The sequence below is a fragment of the Ovis aries genome, chromosome X, assembly GCF_016772045.2.
Source record: "Ovis aries strain OAR_USU_Benz2616 breed Rambouillet chromosome X, ARS-UI_Ramb_v3.0, whole genome shotgun sequence".
Classification (NCBI taxonomy): Eukaryota; Metazoa; Chordata; class Mammalia; order Artiodactyla; family Bovidae; genus Ovis; species Ovis aries.
The window spans coordinates 49548775-49572642 of record NC_056080.1 but is presented as its reverse complement, the minus strand read 5'-3'; the positions used below and the strand labels follow the sequence as shown (position 1 = coordinate 49572642).

Genomic DNA, 23868 nt, shown 5'->3' with positions numbered 1-23868 from the left:
TTACCCCTCCAGGCATTTTTTTCTTTTTGTCACAATCCAGCGCGTTATCTGGCTGCTTAAAGCTTCTAGCTGTGAGTTGGGAGGGCTCCATCTTGCCCAGCTTCTTAAAGCGGCAGTGCACCAGTTCGGCTGTGGGAAATAGATACTGAAAATTTGATTTCGAAAAGGATGGCACTGACTCATCTTTACTATGACACAAGGTGTGTTGGGGGAATTTGTACAGAGAGGCAAGTTTTTCCTCCTTATACCAGCCTTCAAACTTGTTCTAATATCCAGTTGATTCTCAGGGGGCGCATCCTGGGCTATGCTGCCAAGTTGTACATTAGTTAACTGCAGAGTCAACTGGCCTTGCAGTTTTAGCTCAAGAGGAAAATTTATCAAGATTTGAAAAAATAATTTATTTTACAAATATTTATCAAAAGCTAGGTTCATTGTCTGTGACTGATCCCACTGCTGAATGTCTGTAATATGTCAGGACCATGTAGAGTGATGTCACTGACTCCTTTCTTAACTGATTGGTGGCCAAGGTTTCTTCCTAGAGTCGAATGTTGAATTCGATTTCAGCATTTATCAAGCATGTGTCACGTGAAGGTTCCCATTATTCATCTTCATTGTCTTGTCTTTAGTACCAAGCATCCATATGCCCAAGCCCAAGTGACTGGGAGATTCAGCTGAAAGAGATAGGAACTCAAGTCAAAATGGCATGCAAAGAGGGAAGGGCAGGATGTTTCAATAGGGAAGCTAAGGCTACCTTGACTGATCTGTTATTCCCATGTCCATGTCCAGGCTGGAAGATTGTCTTGGGCAGGAGGGCTTGACCAGCTCCCTTCTGCTGTTAAATAAAAGAACTAGTGTGGTGGAAACTTGTTAGAAGGCCTCATGTGGATCAGTGGCATCTCTTGCAAGTTTATTTTTCTTATGTTTCTGCTTAAGGAGGATGGCAGGTCTGGATGGGGCCTAATGATATCCTGTATGTCAAAGATAATAAAATATGTTTAAGGTTTTAGGTCTAATATTTTACTCTGGATGTCTTTTTTTTTTTTTTAAGGTATGAATTATCTGTGTGTATCTATGCATTTCTATTTGGTCAATGGAATGTCATAGCTTCTAGCACTCTGCAGTTTACCAGTTCAGTCATCTCTGGTATTAAATGCAAGGCAGAGACCCTCTGTTTTTTAATGTGCTAGGTTTCAGTGCATCTCCAGTGTCAACTCCCATTAAGGGCCTGTATTCATTTTAGGTTTTCTCAGCACCATTTATTAAAGCACCTTCCTCCATCCCTTCTTTTCTCAATTGGTTTTCCAAACCCCAAAAATGACCTTATTCTGAATGGCCATGACATTGAATCCACTGGATTCAGATAAAGAAGAAAGCCTCAGTGTTCTTTCTCTCTAAAGTCACTGGTCTATGGGGTCCTAGAAACAAAGAAAACATGAATTCAAATGGAACCCTCCTGGCTACTTTCACCAGTGGGAGTACAATCCTGTTCTAGAGCCAAGAGCCACTTGTACTTGTCACACACACTAAAATCTGCTACCCACACCCTGCCATGGAGAGTGGGAAGGAACTGTGTGCTGACTCCATATCCAACCTTCTAAATTTGATAACCATGGAATATGTTAGGTATTGCTGTACTTCTATTTTAATATTTGATTGTCCCTTTGTGTTTATGTTGGTTTTTCTTTGGGAAAGTTTCTAGATGCAGGATATAGCTGTCATAAAATATGATTGATGAAATATGGTTAATCTCTTTCTAGGACAGTGAAAGTTTTGTGAACCTACTAACAGTTATTATAGGCAAGCAATAGAAAGGTTTCAAGTGACTTTCCCAGAGAAATTAGTTTGTTGTCATTCATTCTGCTTTCTGGGCTTGCAGACAGTTTTTGTCTACACAGAGGCAAAAGGGCTTCGTAAGAAATAATTGCAGAAAGAACACTTTGTCCTCTCTCTCTCTCTATGTCACAAGCAGTAGTTTCGATCCCCCAACTCCACTTCTGGAATCCGGTAGCCTAGACTGTTCTTGCTTAGACTAGTATAGCCTATGCCTACATTTACTTTGGTCTGAGTTTCTTCCTGGTTTTTTCTCAGTGTTCAAGGATAAAGACCTATGAAAGACAACGGTATCAATAGGAAAGTACATTGTGTTATGAGATTCATTCATTAATTAATTCAACAAATACTTACTGAGAACCTACTCTGTGCCATCACTGCACAAGACTCTGGAGAGTCTGCAAGACAAGTCCCCTGCCTTTTTGGAGACTGTATTCTAATGAGGGTATGTTAGTGGATGGATTTTTTTTGGGGGGGCCGTTGAATAAGATAGCAGAGGGACTGAGGAGAGCTATTTAATAAAGAGTCAAGGAGGGCTTCTCTGATATGATGATTTTTAAGAATATATATGAATAAAATGAGAGAACTAGCCATGGGAATACCCAAGGGAAGAGTATTCTTGACAGAGAAAATAGAATTTCAAAGGCTTGATGTGTTAAAGAAATAGCAAAGCCAGTATCACTGGAGTGAAGAGGAGAGTGGTAGCACATGATTTCAGAGAGACAGAGAAGTGTCAGATCTTACAGGATCTTCTAAATACTTTGGATTTTATTCTGAGTGAGATAGGGAGTCATTTTTAAAGGAGATAAATAATCAACAATTATATTTAAAATTCTTCTCTTGTAAGGATAAATCTTCAGTTGTTTGTCTTAACACAATCAAGATAGATTATGATTTTATGATTTTGATATTTGAATTTATGATATTATGATTTGAAAAATTAATAAGCTTATTGCTGAATTCATGTAACTAATTTAATTTTATACTAGCCATTGTTTCATAACAATTATCTGAAAAGGATTTCAAACATATTTGAAACTACTGAAATATAAAAAATATTTTCAGCATAATTTAATTTAAAAATTCACAATAAATTTAGTAGCACTAGAAGAATGTTTAACCTTGTTAAAAAAACATTCACAAGATTGTATAACACTGTTTCACTCTAGCATGAAATTGTGAAAATTATTCACTTAAAAACTTGTTTTTTTTTTTTTTTTAAATTTCAGTCTTGCTGGTGCACATAATTTCATGTAGATTATATACTATTCTTCTCCTCAAGTTCTTCACAGTAGGGATGTGTGTTTCATGTATCATTTAATTTAATCCTCACAATAACCTTGTGAGGTAAGCAATATTATCATTTACATTTTATAGAATAGGAAACTGTGGCACAGGAATGTAAAGTGCCTTACCAAAGGACACAGAGCTAGTAAGTTAAAGAGGATTCATTCTCTCCCATACCTTCTGAAAAGTTGTTCCATCAGCTGCTTTTTCTTCAATTCCTTTTTCTTTGGTTCTTCCACCCATCCAACCATTCCCACCTTATATAGGTAACATTTATTGAATACCTGAAAGTGAAAAGTGAAAGTGAAAGTTGCTCAGTCCTGTCAACTCTTTGCAACCCCATGGACTATGCAGTCCATGGAATTCTCCAGGCCAGAATACTGGAGTGGGTAGCCTTTCCCTTCTCCAGGGGATCTTCCCAACTCAGGGATCGAACCCAGGTCTCCTGCATTGCAGGCAGATTCTTTACCAGCTGAGTCACAGGGGAAGCCCGAGAATACTGGAGCGGGTAGCCTATCCCTTCTCCAGTGGATCTTCCCAACCCAGGAATAGAACTGGGGTCTCCTGCATTGCAGGCGGATTCTTTACCACCTGAACTATCAGGGAAGCCCTATTGAATACCTACTCTGTGGCCAAGCCGTCTATTGAACACTTTGCATTTATCAATTCATATAATGTTCACAATAATCCTATTTAGTAGGTACTGTTGTTTTCCCAATTTTTCAGTTAGGGAAATTGAGACAGAAAAATCAAGCAATTTGCCCAAGTTTATACAACTTGGAAAGAGCAGATGTGAGATTTGAACCCAGGTCTATAAAGTCTACACCTTGATTATTATGCTCTACTGCCTAGTCTTTAGTTTGCAAACACATTTATTTCCTAAGTCAATCTTTATTTAACAGCCCTTACTCAAATTACCACCCTATTTTTTGACAGTTTCCATTTAGATCATTATTGAAACTGCTCTCGCAAGAGTTACCTGAAGATCTCCTAAATGTCTGTCATGTACTTTCTCTTTAGGTTTTCAACATACTTAGCTTTACTACATTTAAGCTTGTACTTTCCTTCCATCTTTAAAGCCTTTCATTCCGTGTCTTCTGTGATAATACTCTACCGTGGATTTCCATGAACCTCTCTGATTGCTCTTCTTCTTCTCTTATCTTGCTACTCTATACTCCTTATTTAGATCATCTTATCCACTTAAGAATTTCAACTGCCATTTATATAGCCTATATGACAGTCTTCATCTCCAGCTGGATGCTTTTTCTTATCCTGGACCCATCCATTTGTCTGTTAATCAGACATCTTAACTTGACATCTCTACACTTAATATGTTTAAAATTGAATTCAACATCAAACTCCCTGACTCCAGTTTCTCTCCTTGACCAACAGTCACATAATCAACCAAACAATAAAAGCCTAGCAATAAAGCCTAGGGTCATCTATGACTCTTTCTTCTCCATAGCTTCTAGATTTTCCTTCTTAAATCTTTGTATCCTCTCCATTCCTACTTGTAATGTCTTTGAGTAATTTTCCATCATGTATGACCTGGCCTATTAACATAGCCCCTTACTGTTGTTTTATCTGCCTCTAATCTCTGTGACCAGAGAAGGCAATGGCACCCCACTCCAGTACTCTTGCCTGGAAATTCCCATGGACAGAGGAGCCTGGTGGGCTGCAGTCTGTGGGGTCACTAAGAGTCGGAGACAACCGAGTGACTTCACTTTCACTTTTCACTTTCATGCATTGGAGAAGGAAATGGCACCCCACTCCAGTGTTCTTGCCTGGAGAATCCCAGGGACAGCAGAGACTGGTGGACTGCCGTCTATGGGGTTGCACAGAATTGGACATGACTGAAGTGACTTAGCAGCAGCAGCAGCAATCTCTGTGACCTTTGTTATATGTTGAATTATGTCTCTCAAAATATATTGGATTCCTAATTTCTGGTACCATAGAATGTGACTGTATTTGGAGACGGGGTATTTACAGAGGTAATCAAGTTAAAATGAAATAGTTAGGACAAGCCCTCTTCCAATATGACTGGTATCCTTATGAAAAGGGGAAATTTGGACAGAAAGACTCATAGAGGAAAGATGATCTGGAGAGACACAGGGAGAAGACAGTCATCTGTAAGCCAAGGAGAGAGGCCTAGAATAGATTCTTCTCTCAGAACCCTCAGGAGGAACCAAACCTGATGGCACTTTGGTTTCAGAGTTACAGCCTTCATAACTGTGAGACAATACATTTTTGTTGTTAAATCCCCTGGTTTTTAGGACTTTGATGTTGCAGTCCTAGCAAAGTAATATAATTTCCAGTGTAGTCTACATTTTAGGATATTTCTAAAATACATGTTTTTATCTTAACAATCCTATGTTTAGAATTATTCAAACTCCCCTTCACTTACAGGATTAAATCCTTGCCTTTTAGTAAGACACTTCAAAATTTGTCCTTAACCTACCTTTCATGTTTATTGCCTGTGACTTCCTTATCACAGGAGTTACATTAAGCTAACAGCTACTTCTCGAACATGCCATGATCTTTCACAAACCTCATGTCTTTGTTCATGCTATCAGGAATTCCATGTGTTCCTTCTCCTCTTACAACATGTACTACTCCACCTCTACCTTTCCTTCGACTCCATTCTTCTCTTTTTGATAAACTCTTATAACAGAGCATGATACCCACTTCATTTTTTTTTTCTGTGAAGGCTTGAAGTATAGGTAAGATCTGAATAGCCAGAGTTAAGGGGAAAAGATATTCTAAGCAGGAAGAGTCATATAACAAAAGGCAGGTAATGAGTATCAATATAATGTGGGTTGGAGGGGAATGGAGTAGAGTTATGGAAAAGTGAGGTTAGAGAACTCTTTTCCTTTGGTGATAATATTTGTTGTTGTTCAATTGCTCAGTCATGTCTCTTTGTGAGCCCATTTACTGCAGCATGCCAGGCTTCCCTGTCATTCATTGTTTCTCAGAGTTGTTTCAAACTCATGTCCATTGAGTCAATGATGCCATCACCGACTCATTGGTGATAATATGGATGGGACCAAAGTAGCATCTGGAGAAGCTGCAAGGTCAGTATTCGCTCTCCATAGTGTTTCAGGGAAACAGATAGGCCTCAACGAATATTATTATCCACTTAATGTAACCTGATAATGAGATAAGATAGCCTCTATTATGTTCTTGGAAAGCTGGTCTTTATAATAGGACTATGGGCTTGGGGCACTTTTGCTGATGGTATGGTAGTAGAGCAGAAAATACTCAACAGGGTTCAGAGTCCTTTTCTGCTGTAGGTTATTTAAACCTGACTCTATATATTAACCATTTCTGCTTATATAAAGTAGATAGTTTTGAAAGGAGGAAACAAAACTGATTCATTAAACACTCACTTATTCAACATACATGCCTTGGAAGCCCTCTATGTGGATAGCTCTGTGCTACAGGATGGGAATACACAAATATAAGACCTCAACCTTGCCCTGGAGGTTAGCTGGGAGGCAGACAAAGTTCTAGCTAACATCTACTACTGGTTGATCACTTACCATATGCTAGGGCCCACACTAAACTTTGCATGTGTCTCACTGAAATTCCCAGTAGGGTTATACCCATTTTGTGGGTAAGGGCACAGGTTAGAGAAAGGTTGAATAAATTCAGGAGAGAGGAATTGGAAAATTGGCAAGTGAGCAAATTGTTAACATGAGTAGAAAGGATGTTGGTGGCATTTGGGGTAAAGAAGTCAAAGAAGACTTGATAGAGGAGGTGATGTTTGAGTCTTGAAGGATAATAAGAGTTTTCAAGTGTCAATGAAAAAAAAATTAGTTGCTCTAAGAAAGAAATGGAAAATTTTATTTGAGCCAACCTGAAGATTATTACCTGGGAGACAGTCTTTCAGAAAGTTCTCAGGACTGTTCCACCCATTAGAGTCAAAGCACAGTTATATAAGTTTTTGAGACAGAAGTTTATATGTCAAATGATGTGCTGTCAGTTTAAACAATCCATATCTACACATACAAAGTGGAATGGCAGATCATGGGTTATTGTGGCCCCTTATAATAATAAGAAGGAAGATTGTGTCCTCAGAATTTGTGACTCTTTATGAGATTAAAAAGGAATATTATATCCTCAGGAGGTCTGGTTAATGCAGATGCATAATACCCAGTAAAGGGAAGGAAAGAGACCTGAATGGGCAAAGAAAAATATTATGTTCAAAGTTTTTCTTGCTTTGCCATAGAATATAAATTTTATTTCATCAATTTCCCCCTTTTGATACTTTTTTTGTTAGAAAGCACTAGGTGATAAAATAGTTAGTCCCTCAATGCCAGAGTGGTTGCTTACCTGCCTTTGATCCATCATGTCCCTCAGTGTTGGGTCTTAATGGCCTGTTTTTTTTTTTTTTCTTTCAGTAGGATATGCTAGTAAGATGTCTGGCAAGGACTAGCAGTCAATTCCAAGTTGTCCAGTAGCACTTAGTGCAATTTTACCTTGCATGTGCATTGTGTATGTCCATTTATAGAGAGTTAGATGTGATCAAAATTGACAGTAGGAACGACCATGTCATTAATAAAGTTTTAAGCCAAGATTCTCCTAAACGAAACCATTTCCCTAGTATTTTTAATAAACAAGGAAGAACATCATTTAGAGCAGAAATTTGATTCTTCGTGTGTCATAAGATGAGTTAACAAATGTTACGGCCAAATGATCTTTGTGAGTGGTGTAATATAGGGACCTGATTTCATATTTGTGCATGTGGTTATCCAGTTTTTGCAATGCCATTTGTTGAAGAGACTACCCTTTCCCTACTGAGTGTTCTTGGCTCCCTCGCCAAATATTAGTTGACCATATAGGTGGAGATTTCTGGGCTCTCTCTTCTTTTCCATTGGTTTTTGTGTCTATTTTTATGCCAGTACCATACTGTCTTAATTACTATAGATTTGTACTATAGTTTGAAACCAGGATGTGTGATGCCTTACTTCTTTGTTCTTTCTCATGATTGTTTTGGTTATTTTGAGTCTTTTGGAGCTGTATACAAATGTTGGGATTTTATGATCTATTTCTGAGATGAATAACACTGGAATTTTTATGGGAACTGCTTTGAATTTATAGATGGCTTTGGGTAGATAGGGGTAATTTAACAGTATTAATTCTTCCAATTCATCAACATGGGATATCTTTCCATTTGCCTGTGTCATCTTTGATTTCTTTGAACAAAATCTTGTTCTTGTTATATAGATCATTCACATGCTTGATTAAATTTATTCCCAAGCATTTTATTACTTTTGATGCTATTGTGAATATGAAAGATTTCCTCCTTTCTTTTTCAGATGTTTTATTTTTAGTATATAGAAGTGCAACAGATTTCAGGATTTTTTTTTTCTGTTAGATGCTTAATTTTTATTTTTATTTTATTTTATTTTATTTTTTTTTAGATGCTTAATTTTTAAATTGTATAAGTGAAGGAACTGAGATATAAATAATCTGTAAAGATGAAGAAATTGAAACACAAATAAGTGTCATACATTAGGTCGTATAGCTGACTAGGTAGTTCAGTTCAGTTCAGTTCAGTTCAGTCACTCAGTCAGGACTGACTCTTTGTGACCCCATGAATCGCAGCATGCCAGGCCTCCCTGTCCATCACCAATACCTGGAGTTCACTCAGACTCACATCCATCGAGTTAGTGATGCCACCCAGCCATCTCATCCTCGGTCGTCCCCTTCTCCTCCTGCCCTCAATCCCTCCCAGCATCAGAGTCTTTTCCAATGAGTCAGGTCTTCGCATGAGGTGGCCAAAGTACTGGAGTTTCAGCTTTAGCATCATTCCTTCCAAAGAAATCCCAGGGCTGATATCCTTCAGAATGGACTGGTTGGATCTCCTTGCAGTCCAAGGGACTCTCAAGAGTCTTCTCCAACACCACAGTTCAAAAACATCAGTTCTTTGGCACTCAGCTTTCTTCGCAGTCCAACTCTCACATCCATATATGACCACTGGAAAAACCATAGCCTTGACTAGACGGACCTTTGTTGACAAAGTAATGTCTCTGCTTTTGAATATGCTATCTAGGTTGGTCATAACTTTCCTTCCAAGGAGTAAGCGTCTTTTAATTTCATGGCTGCTATCACCATCTGCAGTGATTTTGGAGCCCCCCAAAATAAAGTCTGACACTGTTTCCACTGTTTCCCCATCTATTTCCCATGAAGTGGTGAGACCAGATGCCGTGATCTTCGTTTTCTGAATGTTGCGCTTTAAGCCAACTTTTCACTCTCCACTTTCACTTTCATCAAGAGGCTTTTTAGTTCCTCTTCACTTTCTGCCATAAGGGTGGTGTCATCTGCATATCTGAGGTTATTGATATTTCTCCAGCTTGTGCTTCTACTAGGTAGTTAGTGACTTAAAATGACGATGTTTATTTTATAGCCTGCATTTTTATTGAATTTGTTGATTAGTTCCAACATTTTTTGGTTGAACCTTTGAGATTTTCTATATATAAGATCATATCATCTGCAAGTAATGACAGTTTTGCTTCTTCCTTTCTGATTAGGATGCTTTATATTTGTTTGTCTTGCCTAATTGCTCTAGCTAGGACTTCTAGTAGTATATTGAATAACACTAGTGAGAATGGGCACGCTTTCTATGTTCCTGATCTTAGTGGAAAAGCTTTCAACTGTCAACCATGTAACCTGTGGGTGTGTCATATAAGGTCTTTAAGGTACGTTCTTTATATACACAATCGTCAAGGATTTTTTTTATCATGAAATGATGCTTTTTTGTGTGAAATCCTTTTTCTGCATCAATTGAGATAATCCTATGATTTTTCTTTCATTTTTTAATGTGATATATCACTTTTATTGATTTGTGTATGTTGAAACATCACTGCATCCCAGGGATAAATTGTACTTGGTCAAGGTATATTATTCTTTTAATGTATTCTTGAATTCAGTTTGCTAATATTTTGTTGAGAATTTTTGCATCTGTATTCATCTGGGATATTGGTCTATATTTTTCTTCTACAGTATTCTTAATCTTGTTTTTACGTCTGGGTAATGTTGATCTTGTAAAAATGAGTTTGGAAGTGTTTCCTGCTCTTCAATTTTATAGAAAGTATCCCAAAGAAAAGCAATGCAAAAGAATGCTCAAACTAATGCACAATTACACTCATCTCACATACTAGTAAAGTAATGCTTAAAATTCTCCAAGGCAGGCTTCAGCAATATGTGAACTGGGAACTTCCAGATATTCAAGCTGGTTTTAGAAAAGGCAGAGGAACCAGAGATCAAGTTACCAACATCTGCTGGATCATGGAAAAAGCAAGAGAGTTCCAGAAAATCATGTATTTCTGCTTTACTGACTATGCCAAAGCCTTTGACTGTGTGGATCACAATCACCTGTGGGAAATTCTGAAAGAGATGGGCATACCAGACCACCTGACCTGCCTCTTGAGAAACCTGTTTGCAGGTCAGGAAGCAACAGTTAGAACTGGACATGGAACAACAGACTAGTTCCAAATAGGAAAAGGAGTACGTCAAGGCTGTATATTGTCACCCTGCTTATTTAACTTCTATGCAGAGTACATCATGAGAAACGGTGGGCTGGAAGAAGCCCAAGCTGGAATCAAGCTTGCCGGGAGAAATATCAATAACCTCAGATATGCAGATGACACCACCCTTATGGCAGAAAGTGAAAATGAACTAAAGAGCCTCTTGATGAAAGTGAAAGAGGAGAGTGAAAGAGTTGGCTTAAAGCTCAACATTCAGAAAATGAAGATCATGGCGTCCGGTCCCATCACTTCATGGCAGGTAGATGGGGAAACAGTAGAAACAGTGTCAGACTTTATTTTTTTGGGCTCCAAAATCACTGCAGATGGTGATAGCAGCCATGAAATTAAAAGACGCTTACTTCTTGGAAGAAAAGTTATGACCAACCTAGATAGCATATTCAAAAGCAGAGACATTACTTTGCCAACAAATGTCCATCCAGTCAAGGCTATGGTTTTTCCAGTTGTCATGTATGGATGTGAGAGTTGGACTATAAAGAAAGCTGAGCACCGAAGAATTGATGGTTTTGAACTGTGGTGTTGGAGAAGACTCTTGAGAGTCCTTTGGACTGCAAGGAGATCCAACCAGTCCATCCTAAAGGAGGTCAGTCTTGGGTATTCATTGGAAGGACTGATGTTGAAGCTGAAACTCCAATACTTTGGCCACCTGATGTAAGGGACTGACTCATTTGAAAAGCCACTGATGCTGGGAAAGATTGAAGGCAGGAGGAGAAGGGGACCACAGAGGATGAGACGGTTGGATGGCGTTACTGACTCAATGGACATGGGTTTGGGTGGACCCTGGGAGTTGGTGATGGACAAGGAGGCCTGGCATGCTGCGGTTCATAGTGTTGCAAAGAGTCGGACATGACTGAGCTACTGAACTGAACTGATAGAAAAGTTGGTGTTAATCTTTAAATGTTTGGTAGAATCCATCAGTGAAGATATCTAATCATAGGGTTTTCTATGTTGGGAGGTTTTTGATGAATGAAGATATCTAATCATAGGGTTTTCTATGTTGGGAAGTTTTTGATGACTAGTTTCCTTACTCATTATTGATCTGGTCAGCAAAAGCCTCTTCTAGATTTAGTCTTGGTAGGTTGTGTGTTTGTAGGAACTTGTCAATTTGTTCTAGGTTATCTAGCTTATTGATGTATAAATGTTCATAGTAGTCTCTTATAATCATATGGATTTTGTAGTATCAATTTTAATATCTCCTCTTTCATTCTAATTTTATTTGCCTCTCTTTTCTTTCTTTGTTAGTCTAGCAAAAAATATTGTCAGTTTTATTTATCTTTTCAGAAACTGATTTTAGGGGTGTTAATCTTTTCTATTGTTTTTCTGGTCTATTTCATTTATTTCCACTCTGATCTTTATTGCTTCCTTTCGTCTGCTAACGTTATCAATAATTTGTTCTTCTTCTTCTAGTTCTTAGAGGTGTAAAATTAGTTATTTTATTTCTTTCTAATTTCTTAACATGTGCATTTAGCACTAAGTTTTCTCCTCAGAACTGCTTTGTTTTGGTATGCTGTGTTTCCATTTTCATTTAAGATACTGTTTAATTTCCCTTTTGACTTCTTCACTGACTGGTTGTTTGAGAGTTTTGTCATTTAGTTATTGTCCACATATTTGTAGATATTTCATCTGTCCTGTTGTTGATCTCTAGTTTCACACCACTCTGGTCAGAAAAGATACTTGCTATGATTTTACACTTCTTGAATTTACTAACACCTGTTTCATGTCCTGTCATTATGATCTACTTTGGAGGATTTGCTGTCTGCTCTTTAGAAGAATGTGTATTCTGATGCTGTTGGATGAAATGTTCTATAAATTTCTTTCAGTTTCATTTAGATTAATGTATCATTCAAGTGCATTTTTTCCTTTTATATTTTCTGTCTGGATGAGGTATCCATTGCTGACTTTGGGGTATTGAAGTTTCTATGATTGTATTGTTTTGTATTTCTTTCTTCAGATCTGTTACTATTTGCTTAACAAATGTTGTTGTTCCATGTTGTGTGTGCAGATATTAATGATTTTTAAATTTTTATTTATTTTCAACTGAAAGATACTTGCTTTATAATATTGTGTTGGTTTCTACCATACATTAACATGAATCAGTCATAGGTGTATATATAGACCCTCCCTCATGAACCTCCCTCCCACCTCCCACCCATCCCACCCCTCTATGTTGTCACACAGCACCAGATTTGAACGTGCTGTGTCATACAGCAAATTCCCACTGACTATCACTTTTGCACATAGTAATGTATATGCTTCAGTGCTACTCTCCCAATTCATCCCATCTTCTCCTTCCCACACTGTCCACAAGTCTGTTCACTATGTCTGCATTTCCATTGCTGCTCTGCATATAGGTTCATCAGTACCATCTTTCTAGGTTCCCATATATATGTGTGTTAGTATATGATATCTGTTTTTCTCTTTATGACTTACTTCATTCTGTATAATAGGCCCTAGGTTCATCCTCCTTTTTATTTTTTTTATTTTTTTAATTTATTTTTTTATTATTATTTTTTTTAGTTTTTTATTTTTTTAAATTTTAAAATCTTTAATTCTTACATGCGTTCAACTGACTCAAATGCATTCTTTTTTTATGACTGAGTAATATTCCATTTTATATATGTACTATGACTTCATTATCCATTCATCTGTCAATAGACATCTAAGTTGCTTCTATGTCTTAGCTATTGTAAATAATGCTGCAATGAACATTGAGGTACATGTGTCTTTTTCAGTTATGGTTTCATTGGGGTATATGGTCAGTAGTGGGATTGTTGGGTGACTTGTTAGTTTTATTCCTAGTTTTTTAAGGAATCTTCATGCTGTTCTCCATAGTGGCTGTATCAGTTTACATTTCCAACAGAGCAAGAGGGTTCCCTTTTTCTTCACACCCTCTCCACCATTTATTGTTTATAGATTTTTTTGATGATGGGCATTGTGACCAGTGTGGGATAATACCTCATTGTAGTTTTGATTTGCATTTCTCTAATAATGAGTGATGTTGAACTTCTTTCCATGTGTTTATTAGCCATCTGTATGTCTTCCTTGGAGAAATGTCTGTTTAGATCTTCTGCCCATTTTTTCAATTGATCTGCTTGTTTTCTTGATGTTGAGCTATATGCTGTTGCTGCTGCTAAGCTGCTTCAGTCGTGTCCGACTCTGTGCGACCCCATAGACAGCAGCCCACCAGGCTCCACCATCCATGGGGTTTCCAGGCAAGAGTACTGAAGTGAGCTATATGAGCTGCTTATATGTTCTAGAGAATAATCCTTTGTCAGTTGTTTTATTTGCAATTATTTTCTCATTCCTTTATCATCATATAATGATCTTTTTGTTTCTTGTTACTATGTCTGGCTAAAAGTCTATTTTGTCTAATATAAAAATATTTACCCTCACTTTGTTTTTTTAAATATAAATTTATTTTAATTGGAAGCTAATTACTTTACAATATTGTATTCGTTTTGCCATACATCAACATAAATCCACCATGGGTGTACACGTGTTCTGCATCCTGCACCCCCCTCCCACCTCCCTCCTCATCTCATCCCTCTGGGTCACTCCAGTGCACCAGCCACGAGTGTCCTGTATCATGCATCGAACCTGGACTGGCGATTCATTTCACATGTGATATTATACATGTTTAAATGCCATTCTCCCAAATCATCCCACCCTTGCCCTCTCCCACAGAGTCCAAAAGACTGTTCTATACATCTGTGTCTCTTTTGCTATCTTACATACAGGGTTATCATGACAATCTTTCTAAGTTCCATATATATACGTTAGTATACCGAATTGGTGTTTTTCTTTATGGCTTACTTCACTCTGTAAAATAGGCTCCAGTTTCATCCACCGCATTAGAACTGACTCAAATGTATTCTTTTTAATGGCTGAGTAATACTCAGCTGTGTATATGTACCACAGCTTTCTTATCCATTCATCTGCTGATGGACATCTAGGCTGCTTCCATGTTCTGGCTATTATAAACAGTGCTGCAATGAACATTGGGGTACATGTGTCTCTTTCAATTCTGGTTTCCTCAGTGTGTATGCCCAGTAGTGGGATTGCTGGATCATAAGGCAGTTCTATTTCCAGTTTTTTAAGGAATCTCCACACTGTTCTCCACAGTGGCTGTACTAGTTTGCATTCCCACCAACAGTGTAGGAGGGTTCCCTTTTCTCCACACCCTCTCCAGCATTTATTTCTTGTAGACTTTTGGATAGCAGCCATTCTGACTGGCGTGAAATGGTACCTCATTGTGGTTTTGATATGCATTTCTCTGATAATGAGTGATGTTGAGCATCTTTTCATGTGTTTGTTAGCCATTTGTATGTCTTTGGAGAAATGTCTGTTTAGGTCTTTGGCCCATGTTTTAATTGGGTCATTTATTTTTTCTGGAAGTGAGCTGCAGGGGTTGCTTGTATATTCTTGAGAGTAATTTTGTCAGTTGGTTCATTTGCTTGGACTTCCCTGATAGCTCAGTTGGTAAAGAATCCGCCTGCAATGCAGGAGACACTGGTTCAATTCCTGGATTGGGAAGATCCCCTGGAGAAGGAATAGGCTACCCACTCCAGTATTCTGGCCTGGAGAATCCCATGGACTGTACAGCCTGTGGGGTTTCAGAGTCAGACATGACTGAGCGACTTTCACTTCATTTGCTATTATTTTCTCCCCTTCTGAAGGCTGTCTTTTCACCTTGCTTATGCCATTTCCTTCTCCAGAGGATCTTCCTGACCCAGGGATCGAACCCAGGTCTCCTGCATTGTAAGCAGACACTTTACTGTCTGAGCCACCAGGGAAATCCTACCTTCACTTTCTTTTGGTTTCCACTTGCCTGGAATATCTTTTCCCAGTCCTTTACTTTGAGCATTATGTATATCTTAAAACTGATGTGAATCTTTTGTATGCAGCATATTAGTGTTAGTCGCTCAATTGTGTCCAATGCTTTGTGATGCCATGGACCGTAGCCTGCCAGGCTCTTCTGCCCATTGAATTCTCCAGGCAGGAATACTGGAGTGGGTTTACATTCCCTTCTTCAGGGCATCTTCCTGACGCAGGGATTGAACCCAGGTCTCCCACATTGCAGGCAGATTCTTTACTGTTTGAACCACTGTATGTAGCATATGGTTGAGTCTTTTTTAATCCATTCAACTATTCTGTGCCTTTTGATTGGTTAATTCAATGCATTTACATTTAAAGTAATCATTTTATGACTGGAAATACCATATTATTGGTTGCTTTCTGGTTGTTTGTATTTATAGTGCTCATTTTCCCCTCTAATTCTCCCTAACAGTGTAAATTGATAATTTTTCATGGTGGTATGCTCTGTTTCGTCTTTTAAAAAAATATTTCCTGAATGAACTTATTCTAGATTTTTACTTTGTGGTTACCATGAAGGTTAAATAAAACATCTCCTAGATAAAACAATTCATTTTATGCTCATAGCAACTTGTCTTTGATTACCTACAATGGTTTTACCCTTTTATGCCCCCCTTTGATCGCAGTTCTTTTTGTGTTGTGCACTTGTTAACAAAGTATAGTCAGTTCAGTTCAGTCTCTCAGTCGTGTCCGACTCTTTGCGACCCCATGAATCACAGCACGCCAGGCCTCCCTGTCCAACACCAACTTCCGGAGTTCACTCAGACTCACGTCCATCAAGTCAGTGATGCCATCCAGCCATCTCATCCTCTGGCGTCCCCTTCTCCTCCTGCCCCCAATCCCTCCCAGCATCAGTTATTTTTAATATTCTTGTCATTTAACCTTTATACTGTAGTTAAGTGGTTAACACACCATTCTATTATAGAATTAGTTTTCCAAACCCAACTTTGTTTTTCATCTTTACCAGTGTGTTGTATTTTTTTTGTTTTGGATGCTTTCATGTCATTGATTAGTATCTATTTTGGCTTGAAAAACTCCTTTCAGCATTCATTGCAAGGCATGTCTAGTAGGGGTGGACTCCATAAGCTTTTGTTTGTCTGGGAAAGTCTTTATTTCTTCTTCATATTTCTTCTTCTTAACTTTGCTGGATAGAGTATTCCTGGCTGAAAAGTTTTATCTCTCTACAATTTGAGTATTTCATCCCACTCTCTTCTGGCCTATAGGACTTTTGTTGAGAAATCTGCAGATAGCTTAATGGTGGCTCATTCATGGGTTGCTTTTTTCCCCTGGCTGTATTTAAGATTCTTTCTGTATCTTTGATTTTTGACAGTTTCATTATATTGTGTCTTAGACAATGACTTTTGGCATTGAGGTAATAGAGTGATCTATTAGTTCTTGAATTTGGATGTCCAAGTCTATTCATGTTTAGGAAGTGCTTCACTATTATTTCTTTAAATAAACTTTCTACTCCAATCTCCCTCTCTTTTCATTTGGGAATCCTAATTATTAAATAATTATAATTGTTATAAAAATTATATAAAAATTATATATAATTATATTGTTATATAACAATTATAATTAATTGTTATTAATGATTAAATGATGATTAACTGATATTAATTAATAATCCCAGCTAATCCCATCAATTATTAATCCCAACTAATCTCATCTATTAGTCTTTTGATGAGACTCCACAGATAGTGGGGGCTTTTTTTTGCCCTTTTCATTTTTTCTCTTCTAACTGTATTTCAAAATTCCTATCTTCCAAGTCACATATTCTCTTTTCCATCTGTTGTACTGCACTACAGATGCTCTTTATTTTATTCTTCACTTTATTTATTGAATTGTCCTGAATTTCTGTTTGGTTCTTTTTTTAAAAAATTATTTCTCTTTTTAAAGAACTCATTTTGTTCATGTATTTTTCCCTCATTTTGAATTTTCTTTTTGAGTTTTCTTATAGCTTGTTGAGTTTGTTTAAAACAGCTATTTTGAATCCTTTATCAGATGGATAACAACATCCTATGCATTTGAGCTTGGTCATTGGAAAATTATTGATATCTTTGGGCAGTGACATATTTCCTTGATTTTTCATGTTCTTTGTAGTTTTGTGTTGGCACTTTTGTATTTGAAGTAGCAGATACCTCCTTAAATCTTACTGGTTCCTTTCACATGAAGTCCTATTCATTGATATTGGTATAGCTGAGGTTTCCTCAGCTGTTGTTGGGCAGATCTGCTCCACTTTTCTTGCTCCTTCTTGTGGCAGAGTTAAGTTCTTATGTCTTCTCTTGTTACAACTCAACAAGCTGCTCTTGTTACAACTCAGCAACTCACCAATTTCACCAAGAAAGTGAAAACCTCACTTTCTTTTCCAGAAGATGGTGATACAGTTCTAGTTTTGACTTCTCACTTGTCTGCAAGTCATGGTCCATTATTCTGAAGAGTACCCCGATCATCAGATCTGCTCTTTGCTGCTGCACTTTGGAGCTTGTACAAGGATCTACCTGTAGATTAGGGGAGATATAGGTTTAGCACTTGGGGCATTGGGGGTACATATGCACCCTGTGGGGAGATCCTTGGGTTGGGTGTTCCCAGAGCCTTTTGAGTAGACTTCCTGCTGAAGTCTTGAAGCAGTTAGCAAGTCGCCATCTGTTTAATCCCCTTTATTATTCTTACTTGTTTCTTTCCCATTCTCTTCCCTCCTCCCCAAGTCATGTATGTCCTGCTTTAGTACATTGGGTGCTGTGGAAGAGAAACAGGTTTTTCTGTCTATGACCCATACAACTGAGGAAGCCAGACACTCACCACTTTCCACCTTGTCCACAGGAGAGGTTATCACCACCAGCTCCATACAGTTTCACCCTGGAAGGAATGACTATTAACAAGTTCCTCCTTCTCCACTACGTCTAAACTTGTATCCTTCCTGCTGTGATGACTTACTGAGTCTCTACTGGCTTTCTCCTCAACTTAGCAGAGCCGTGACCTGCAGTGGCAGCCATCCCAGGTCTCTGGAGGTGTACGAGTACAAGATGACAGCCTAGATCCCCATGGCTGTCCCTCTCCAACATATACACATTCAAGGTTATACCCTTCAGATGTGCACCTACATGCCTCTAGCCTCAACTCCACACTGGCTCCCATTGCCATGCACCCATGTCAAGACCCAGAAGTCACAGTAGAAGGCACTGATAATCAGGTCCCTTGCAGCTACTTTTATACCCACAGTTGGCTTCAGCCCTTGGTGCTAGTTCTGGCTTCTACTACTATATGTGTGTCTGCAACTGGCCTCTGCCACTACTCAGGCACCTGCAGCTATTCCCCACTGCTGAGTGTGTGCACACCACCAGGTCTGCTCCACCACTGCTGTCTGTCCTGGTCCCTAGCTACTGGACCTGGAAGTGCCACACACCCATGAACTTGCTGCCCTGCACCACTTGACCTGGGTCTACAACACACTCCAGTTTGCTCTTACTTTCAGGTAAAGGTCAGTCCATAAAATCTGGGTTAGGTGAGTGCTTCTTCAAATGCACAGGCACCTGTGTAAGACTACTGCAGGGATCAGGAAAAATCAGGAAAGCATGACACTACCAAAGAAAACCAATAAACTTTCAATAACTGACCTCAAAAAAATGGATAGTCATGAATTTCTTGAAAAAGTAAAAATAATTATTCTAAAGATGTTCAGAGAGGTACCAGAAAACACAGAAGAACAGTATAATAAAATCAGAAGAACAATACAAGAACAAAATGAGAAGTTCAACAAATAAATAAAAAACATAAAAAGAATCAAACAGTGATTTTGGAGCTGAAGAATACAATGACTAAACTGAAAAATTCTATGGAGAGCTTAAACAGAAGCTTCTGCTTCTTCCAAGCAGAAGAAAGAATCAGTGAGCACAAAGAAGTATCAATTGAAATTATTTAATCAGAGGAGTAAAAGGCAAAAAAAAAAAAGTGAAAAGTAATGATCAAATGTATTGATTAAGAAATTATTCAAACTTGTCTAGAAACGTTTTGTGATAGCAAGTCAAATGTATTGATTAAGAAATTACTCAAACTTGTCTAGAAACGTTTTGTGATAGCAAGTAAATGTTTACTAGAAAAGAGACAGTTTGGTGTGGGCATGAGTGAAGACCCTTTCTATGCTGTACATTTCCTATGAAGAATATTGAATATATTGTGTTTGCTCATTTATAAAAAAGTCGCATGCAGTAGCATAAAACTTGAGATAAATAAATGTTTGCTAAAAGGCATTCTGATGAGTAGTACTCACTTATTCATTCAAAACATTTTTTTAATTACTAACTACATGCCAGGCACTGAACTCGGTGCTGGAGTATTGCGTGAATGAGATATTTTGAAGATATTTTGTCCCTGCCCTTTTGGAACTTACAGACTAGTGGAGGGAGGCAGACAATGGACAAACTAGATAGTTAATGAATAAACAAGCAAGATTAAAAACTATGATTTCAGAGATGTGCTATGAAAGAAAATAATGAGATATAATGAAAAATGATTGGGGGGTCACTTAAGTCAGTCAGGCTTCTGTGAGGAGATTACTTTTGAGTTGAGATCTGAAAGATAAGAACAAGCCAACAGAGACAAAAGCTGTGGACAATAATATTCCAGGCAGGTTAATAAGTGTAAGGCCTGAGGAGAGAAAGTACTTGTCATGTTGGAGGATCTAAGTGTGGTAGAAGTGCAGTGAAGAGGAAGAATAGGTGAGGAGATCTGAAAGGTTAGCAGACGTTTTAAGAAATTAAAAAAAAAATGAAACAAAATTTGCGTTTATTAATATATTTCCTTTTATTTTTAATCTCTCATCCCACCCCCACCCTTTAGATTTCTTTTTTTATGCTTCCCTGGTGGCTCAGAGTTTAAAGCGTCTGCCTTCAATGTGGGAGACCTGGGTTCGATCCCTGAGTTGAGAAGATTCCCTGGAGAAGGCAATGGCAACCCACTCCAGTATTCTTGCCTGGAGAATCCTATGGATGGAGTAGCCTGGTAGGCTGCAGCCCATGGGGTCACAAAGAGTCAGACACGACTGATCGACTTCACTCACTTACTTACTTATACATATCACATGTAGACTTGAATGAGCATATGTGCCTTCATGATAGGGCAAATGTCTTTTTAGCATGTGTGCTACCTAATGTTGATCTGGATTTTATTCTGAGTGTTAGGAGGAAGCTATTGGGAAGTTTAAGAAGAGACATTTGATTTATCTTGTAAGATGATTACTTCAGCTACTGGGTGGGGTTCAGAGTGTAGGAGACAAGAGTGGAAGTAGGGAGATCAGTTGGTATGGAGTTGCATCAGTCCAAGGGTGTCTTTTTTCTAGCTTTATTTTTTAATTAACATTTTAATTGTGTAATAATATTGTGTAAGTATAAGATGAAGCAGGAGGAGAAGGGGACGACAGAGGATGAGATGGCTGGATGGCATGACCGACTCAATGGACATGAGTTTGGGTAAACTGCAGGAGTTGGTGATGGACAGGGAGGCCTGGCGTGCTGCAATTCATGGGGTGGCAAAGAGTCAGACATGACTGAGTGACTGAACTGAGATGTACTTACACAATATTATTACAAAATTAAACTAAGTTAATTAAAAAATAAGCTAGAAAAAAAGACACTCTTGGACTGATGCAACTCCATACCAGGCAAACCATTCAATATCACAGTAATCCAAGTCTGTGCCCCAACCAGTAATGCTGAAGAAGCTGAAGTTGAATGGTTCTATAAGGACCTACAAGATCTTTTAGAACTGATACCCCCAAAAGATGTCCTTTTTAATATAGGGGACTGGAATGCAAAAGTAGGAAGTCAAGAAACACCTGGAGTAACACACAAATTTGGCCTTGGAGTATGGAATGAAGCAGGGCAAAGGCTAATAGAGTTTGCAAACACCCTCTTCCAACAACACAAGAGAAGACTCTACACATGGACATCACCAGATGGTCAACATCGAAAACAGATTGATTATATTCTTTGCAGCCAAAGATGGAGAAGCTCTATACAGTCGGCAAAAACAAGACTGGGAGCTGACTGTGGCTCAGATCATGAACTCCTTATTGCCAAATTCAGACTCAAATTGAAGAATATAGGGAAAACCACTATATCATTGAGGTATAGCCAAGACCATCCCCATGGAAAAGAAATACAAAAAAGCAAAATGGCTGTCTGGGGAAGCCTTACAAATAGCTGTGAAAAGAAGAGAAGTGAAAGGCAAAGGAGAAAAGGAAAGATATAAGCATCTGAATGCAGAGTTCCAAAGAGTAGCAAGGAGAGATAAGAAAGCCTTCCTCAGTGATCAATGCAAAGAAATAGAGGAAAACAACAGAATGGGAAAGACTAGAGAAAATTAGACTTCAAGAAAATTAACTATACCAAGGGAACATTTCATGCAAAGATGGGCTCGATAAAGGACAGAAATGGTCTGGACCTAACAGAAGCAGAAGATATTAAGAAGAGGTGGCAAGAATACACAGAAGAACTATACAAAAAGATCTTCATGACCCGGCTAATCACGATGGTGTGATCACTCATCTAGAGCCAGACATCCTGGAATGTAAAGTCAAGTGGACCTTAGAAAGCATCACTACAAACAGAGCTAGTGGAGGTGATGGCATTCCAGTTGAGCTATTTCAAATCTTGAAAGATGATGCTGTTAAAATGCTGTACTCAATATGCCAGCAAATTTGGAAAACTCAGCAGTGGTCACAGGACTGCAAAAGGTCAGATTTCATTCCAATCCCATAAAAAGGCAATGCCAAAGAATGCTCAAACTACCGCACAATTGCACTCATCTCACATGCTAGTAAAGTAATGCTCAAAATTCTCCAAGCCAGGCTTCAGCGATACATGAACCGTGAACTTCCAGATGTTCAAGCTGGTTTTAGAAAAGACAGAGGAACCAGAGATCAAATTGCCAACATCCTCTGGATCATCAAGAAAGCAAGAGAGTTCCAGAAAAACATTGATTTCTTTTTCATTGACTATTCCAAAGCCTTTGACTGTGTGGATCACGATAAACTGTGGAAAATTCTGAGAGAGATGGAAATCCCAGACCACCTGACCTGTCTCTTGAGAAATCTGTATGCAGGTCAGGAAGCAACAGTTAGAACTGGACATGGAACAACAGACTGGTTCCAAATAGGAAAAGGAGTATGTAAAGGCTGTATATTGTCACCCTGCTTATTTAACTTCTCTGCAGAGTACATCATGAGAAACAGTGGGCTGGAAGAAGCCCAAGCTGGAATCAAGATTGCCGGGAGAAATATCAATAACCTCAGATATGGAGATGACACCACCCTCATGGCAGAAAGTGAAGAGGAACTAAAAAGCCTCGTGATTAAAGTGAAAGTGGAGAGTGAACAAGTTGGCTTAAAGCTCAACATTCAGAAAACTAAGCTCATGGCATCTGGTCCCATCACTTCATGGCAAATAGAGGGAGAAACAGTGGAAACAGTGTCATAGTTTTTTGGGGGGGCTGCAAAATCACTGTAGATGGTGATTGTAGCCGTGAAATTAATAGACACTTAACTCCTTGGAAGGAATGTTATGACCAACCTAGATAGCATATTCAAAAGCAGAGACATTATTTTGCCAACAAATGTCCGTCTAGTCAAGACTATGGTTTTCCAGTAGTCATGTATGGAAGTGAGAGTTGGACTGTGAAGAAAGTTGAGCACTGAAGAGTTGATGTTTTTGAACTGCGGTGTTGGAGAAGACTCTTGAGAGTCCCTTGGATTGCAAGGAGATCCAACCAGTCCATTCTAAAGATCAGTCCTGGGTGTTCTTTGGAAGGAATGATGCTTATGCTGAAACTCCAGTACTTTGGCCACCTCATGCAAAGAGTTGACTCATTGGAAAAGTCTCTGATGCTGGGAGCGATTGAGGGCAGGAGGAGAAGGGGACGACAGAGGATGAGATGACTGTATAGCATCACCGACTCGATGGCCATGAGTCTGAGTGAACTCTGGAAGTTGGTGATGGACGGGGAGGCCTGACGTGCTCTGATTCATGGGGTCACAAAGAGTCAGACATGACTGAGCGACTGAACTGAACTTAACTGAATGTATATTTCAATGTTACTCTCTCAGTACATCCCAACTTCTCCTTCCCTCACCTTTTCCACAAGTCCATTCTGGATATCTGTGTTTCCATTTCTGAACAGAAAATATGTTCACTGGTACCATCTTCACAGATTCCATATATATATATATGTTAATATATGATATATGTTTTTCTTTTTCTGGCTTACTTCACTTTGTGTAATCAAATCAGTTCAGTCCCTCAGTTGTTGGACTCTGTGACCCCATGGACTTCAGGAC

General features: G+C 38.5%; 1 protein-coding gene across 2 annotated transcripts in view; it reads left to right on the top strand.

Annotated features, from left to right (window-relative positions):
- KLF8 (KLF transcription factor 8) overlaps positions 1 to 23868 on the top strand; it is a 304726-nt gene that overhangs the window by 859 nt on the left and 279999 nt on the right. The window lies entirely within an intron of this gene.